Source organism: Carcharodon carcharias, chromosome 35 (assembly GCF_017639515.1).
Source record: "Carcharodon carcharias isolate sCarCar2 chromosome 35, sCarCar2.pri, whole genome shotgun sequence".
In the NCBI taxonomy this organism is placed as follows: domain Eukaryota; kingdom Metazoa; phylum Chordata; class Chondrichthyes; order Lamniformes; family Lamnidae; genus Carcharodon; species Carcharodon carcharias.
This window is the reverse complement of record NC_054501.1, coordinates 5545330-5551329: the sequence shown is the minus strand read 5'-3', so window position 1 is coordinate 5551329 and position 6000 is coordinate 5545330. Positions and strand designations below refer to the sequence as shown.

Genomic DNA, 6000 nt, shown 5'->3' with positions numbered 1-6000 from the left:
GGAGGAGTGGTCCAGCAGGGACTGGCTGGGCCACATGGCCTGCCTCTGAGCTGGACATCCTAGATATGTAAGCTGTTGGTCAGCGGAGCCCAGAGCAGAGGTGCTGGTGTAACCTCTCCACAATTGTTGATGTCTGTCATTGCTTTACATTAAGCTAGTTCCCTGGCCTCTGCTTAGATCCTAACCCCCTCTCTCTCCCCATTCTAACCCCCCTCTCTCTCTCCGTTCTAACTCCCTCTCTATCCCCATTCTAACCCCCTCTCTCACCCCATTCTAACTCCCTCTCTCTCCCCATTCTAACCCTCTCTCTCACCCCATTCTAACCCCCTCTCTCTCCCCATTCTAACCCCCTCTCTCACCCCATTCTAACCCCCTCTCTCACCCCATTCTAACTCCCTCTCTCTCCCCATTCTAACCCCCTCTCTCACCCCATTCTAACTCCCTCTCTCTCCCCATTCTAACCCCCTCTCTCTCCCCATTCTAACCCCCTCTCTCACCCCATTCTAACCCCCTCTCTCTCCCCATTCTAACCCCCTCTCTCACCCCATTCTAACTCCCTCTCTCTCCCCATTCTAACCCCCTCTCTCACCCCATTCTAACCCCCTCTCTCTCCCCATTCTAACACCCTCTCTCTCCCCATTCTAACCCCCTCTCTCACCCCATTCTAACCCCCTCTCTCTCCCCATTCTAACCCCCTCTCTACCCATTCTAACCCCCTCTCTCTCCCCATTCTAACCCCCTCTCTCACCCCATTCTAACCCCCTCTCTCTCCCCATTCTAACTCCCTCTCTCTCCTCATTCTAACCCCCTCTCTCTCCCCATTCTAACCCCCTCTCTCTCCCCATTCTAACCCCCTCTCTCACCCCATTCTAACCCCCTCTCTCTCCCCATTCTAACCCCCTCTCTCTCCCCATTCTAACTCCCTCTCTCACCCCATTCTAACCCCCTCTCTGTCCCCATTCTAATCCCCTCTCTCACCCTATTCTAACCCCCTCTCTCTCCCCATTCTAACTCCCTCTCTCACCCCATTCTAACCCCCTCTCTGTCCCCATTCTAATCCCCTCTCTCACCCTATTCTAACCCCCTCTCTCTCCCCATTCTAACTCCCTCTCTCACCCCATTCTAACCCCCTCTCTGTCCCCATTCTAATCCCCTCTCTCACCCTATTCTAACCCCCTCTCTCTCCCCATTCTAACTCCCTCTCTCACCCCATTCTAACCCCCTCTCTGTCCCCATTCTAATCCCCTCTCTCACCCTATTCTAACCCCCTCTCTCTCCCCATTCTAACTCCCTCTCTCACCCCATTCTAACCCCCTCTCTGTCCCCATTCTAATCCCCTCTCTCACCCCATTCTAACCCCCTCTCTCTCCCCATTCTAACCCCCTCTCTCCCCATTCTAACCCCCTCTCTCTCCCCATTCTAACCCCCTCTCTCACCCCATTCTAACCCCCTCTCTCTCCCCATTCTAACTCCCTCTCTCTCCTCATTCTAACCCCCTCTCTCTCCCCATTCTAACCCCCTCTCTCTCCCCATTCTAAACCCCTCTCTCTCCCCATTCTAACTCCCTCTCTCACCCCATTCTAACCCCCTCTCTGTCCCCATTCTAATCCCCTCTCTCACCCTATTCTAACCCCCTCTCTCTCCCCATTCTAACTCCCTCTCTCACCCCATTCTAACCCCCTCTCTCTCCCCATTCTAACCCCCTCTCTCTCCCCATTCTAACTCCCTCTCTCACCCCATTCTAACCCCCTCTCTGTCCCCATTCTAATCCCCTCTCTCTCCCCATTCTAACCCCCTCTCTCTCTCCGTTCTAACCCCCTCTCTCTCTCCGTTCTAACCCCCTCTCTCTCCCCATTCTAACCCCCTCTCTCACCCCATTCTAACCCCCTCTCTCTCCCCATTCTAACCCCCTCTCTCACCCCATTCTAACCCCCTCTCTCACCCCATTCTAACCCCCTCTCTCACCCCATTCTAACCCCCTCTCTCTCCCCATTCTAACCCCCTCTCTCTCCCCGTTCTAACCCCCTCTCTCTCCCCATTCTAACCCCCTCTCTCACCCCATTCTAACCCCCTCTCTCTCCCCATTCTAACCCCCTCTCTCTCCCCTTTCTAACCCCCTCTCTCTCCCCATTCTAACTCCCTCTCTCTCCCCATTCTAACCCCCTCTCTCTCTCCGTTCTAACCCCCTCTCTCTCCCCATTCTAACCCCCTCTCTCTCCCCATTCTAACCCCCTCTCTCTCCCCATTCTAACCCCCTCTCTCCCCATTCTAACCCCCTCTCTCTCCCCATTCTAACCCCCTCTCTCACCCCATTCTAACCCCCTCTCTCTCCCCATTCTAACCCCCTCTCTCCCCATTCTAACCCCCTCTCTCTCCCCATTCTACCCCCTCTCTCACCCCATTCTAACCCCCTCTCTCACCCCATTCTAACCCCCTCTCTCACCCCATTCTAACCCCCTCTCTCTCCCCATTCTAACCCCCTCTCTCTCCCCATTCTAACCCCCTCTCTATCCCCATTCTAATCCCCTCTCTCTCCCCATTCTAACCCCCTCTCTCTCCCCATTCTAACCCCCTCTCTCTCCCCATTCTAACCCCCTCTCTCTCCCCATTCTAACCCCCTCTCTATCCCCATTCTAATCCCCTCTCTCTCCCCATTCTAACCCCCTCTCTCCCCATTCTAACCCCCTCTCTCTCCCCATTCTAACTCCCTCTCTCACCCCATTCTAACCCCCTCTCTCACCCCATTCTAACCCCCTCGCTCACCCCATTCTAACCCCCTCTCTCTCCCCATTCTAACCCCCTCTCTCCCCATTCTAACCCCCTCTCTCTCCCCATTCTAACCCCCTATCTCTCCCCATTCTAACCCCCTCTCTCACCCCATTCTAACCCCCTCTCTCACCCCATTCTAACCCCCTCTCTCTCCCCATTCTAACCCCCTCTCTCACCCCCATTCTAACCCCCTCTCTCTCCCCATTCTAACCCCCTCTCTCACCCCATTCTAACCCCCTATCTCTCCCCATTCTAACCCCCTCTCTCACCCCATTCTAACCCCCTCTCTCACCCCATTCTAACCCCCTCTCTCACCCCATTCTAACCCCCTCTCTCTCACCATTCTAACCCCCTCTCTCACCCCATTCTAACCCCCTCTCTCTCCCCATTCTAACCCCCTCTCTCACCCCATTCTAACCCCCTCTCTCTCCCCATTCTAACCCCCTCTCTCACCCCATTCTAACCCCCTCTCTCCCCATTCTAACTCCCTCTCTCACCCCATTCTAACCCCCTCTCTCTCCCCATTCTAACCCCCTCTCTCACCCCATTCTAACACCCTCTCTCTCCCCATTCAAACCCCCTCTCTCACCCCATTCTAACCCCCTCTCTCACCCCATTCTAACCCCCTCTCTCTCCCCATTCTAACCCCCTCTCTCTCCCCATTCTAACCCCCTCTCTCACCCCATTCTAACCCCCCTCTCTCTCCCCATTCTAACCCCCTCTCTCCCCATTCTAACCCCCTCTCTCTGCCCATTCTAACCCCCTCTCTCACCCCATTCTAACCCCCTCTCTCTCCCCATTCTAATCCCCTCTCTCTCCCCATTCTAACCCCCTCTCTCTCCCATTCTAACCCCCTCTCTCTCCCCATTCTAACCCCCTCTCTCTCCCCATTCTAACCCCCTCTCTCCCCATTCTAACCCCCTCTCTCTGCCCATTCTAACCCCCTCTCTCACCCCATTCTAACCCCCTCTCTCTCCCCATTCTAATCCCCTCTCTCTCCCCATTCTAACCCCCTCTCTCTGCCCATTCTAACCCCCTCTCTCACCCCATTCTAACCCCCTCTCTCTCCCCATTCTAATCCCCTCTCTCTCCCCATTCTAACTCCCTCTCTCTCCCCATTCTAACCCCCTCTCTCTCCCCATTCTAACTCCCTCTCTCTCCCCATTCTAACCCCCTCTCTCTCCCCATTCTAACCCCCTCTCTCACCCCATTCTAACCCCCTCTCTCACCCCATTCTAACCCCCTCTCTCACCCCATTCTAACCCCCTCTCTCACCCCATTCTAATCCCCTCTCTCCCCATTCTAACCCCCTCTCTCTCCCCATTCTAACCCCCTCTCTCACCCCATTCTAACCCCCTCTCTCACCCTATTCTAACCCCCTCTCTCACCCCATTCCAACCCCCTCTCTCTCCCCATTCTAACCCCCTCTCTCTCCCCATTCTAACCCCCTCTCTCTCCCCATTCTAACCCTCTCTCTCTCCCCATTCTAACCCCCTCTCTCACCCCATTCTAACCCCCTCTCTCTCCCCATTCTAACCCCCTCTCTCACCCCGTTCTAACCCCCTCTCTCTCCCCATTCTAACCCCCTCTCTCACCCCATTCTAACCCCCTCTCTCTCCCCATTCTAACCCCCTCTCTCTCCCCATTCTAACCCCCTCTCTCTCCCCATTCTAACCCCCTCTCTCTCCCCATTCTAACCCCCTCTCTCTCCCCATTCTAACCCCCTCTCTCTCCCCATTCTAACCCCCTCTCTCACCCCATTCTAACCCCCTCTCTCACCCCATTCTAACCCCCTCTCTCTCCCCATTCTAACCCCCTCTCTCACCCCATTCTAACCCCCTCTCTCACCCCATTCTAACCCCCTTTCTCACCCCATTCTAACACCCTCTCTCACCCCATTCTAACCCCCTCTCTCACCCCATTCTAACCCCCTCTCTCTCCCCATTCTAACTCCCTCTCTCTCCTCATTCTAACCCCCTCTCTCTCCCCATTCTAACCCCCTCTCTCTCCCCATTCTAACCCCCTCTCTCTCCCCATTCTAACCCCCTCTCTCTCTCCCATTCTAACCCCCTCTCTCACCCCATTCTAACCCCCTCTCTCTCCCCATTCTAACCCCCTCTCTCTCCCATTCTAACCCCCTCTCTCCCCATTCTAACCCCCTCTCTCACCCCATTCTAACCCCCTCTCTCCCCATTCTAACCCCCTCTCTCTCCCCATTCTAACCCCCTCTCTCTCCCCATTCTAACTCCCTCTCTCTCCCCATTCTAACCCCCTCTCTCTCCCCATTCTAACCCCCTCTCTCTCCCCATTCTAACCACCTCCCTCTCCCCATTCTAACTCCCTCTCTCACCCCATTCTAACCCCCTTTCTCACCCCATTCTAACACCCTCTCTCACCCCATTCTAACCCCCTCTCTCACCCCATTCTAACCCCCTCTCTCCCCATTCTAACCCCCTCTCTCTCCCCATTCTAACCCCCTCTCTCTCCCCATTCTAACTCCCTCTCTCTCCCCATTCTAACCCCCTCTCTCTCCCCATTCTAACTCCCTCTCTCACCCCATTCTAACCCCCTCTCTGTCCCCATTCTAACCCCCTCTCTCTCTCCGTTCTAACCCCCTTTCTCTCTCCGTTCTAACCCCCTCTCTCTCCCCATTCTAACTCCCTCTCTCTCCCCATTCTAACCCCCTCTCTCACCCCATTCTAACCCCCTCTCTCTCCCCATTCTAACCCCCTCTCTCACCCCATTCCAACCCCTCTCTCTCCCCATTCTAACCCCCTCTCTCTCCCCATTCTAACCCCCTCTCTCTCCCCATTCTAACCCCCTCTCTCTCCCCATTCTAACCCCCTCTCTCACCCCATTCTAACCCCCCTCTCTCAGCCCATTCTAACCCCCTCTCTCTCCCCATTCTAACCCCCTCTCTCTCCCCATTCTAACCCCCTCTCTCACCCCATTCTAACCCCCTCTCTCAGCCCATTCTAACCCCCTCTCTCACCCCATTCTAAACCTCTCTCTCTCCCCATTCTAACCCCCTCTCTCACCCCATTCTAACCCCCTCTCTCTCCCCATTCTAACCCCCTCTCTCACCCCATTCTAACCCCCTCTCTCTCCCCATTCTAACCCCCTCTCTCACCCCATTCTAACCCCCTCTCTCTCCCCATTCTAACCCCCTCTCTCTCCCCATTCTAACCCCCTCTCTCTCCCCATTCTAATCCCCTCTCTCTCCCCATTCTA

At 55.4% G+C, this 6000-nt stretch overlaps 1 protein-coding gene across 1 annotated transcript in view; it reads left to right on the top strand.

The window, feature by feature from the left end:
- Positions 1-6000, top strand: part of LOC121272788 (plexin A3-like) — a 104632-nt gene that overhangs the window by 80304 nt on the left and 18328 nt on the right. The window lies entirely within an intron of this gene.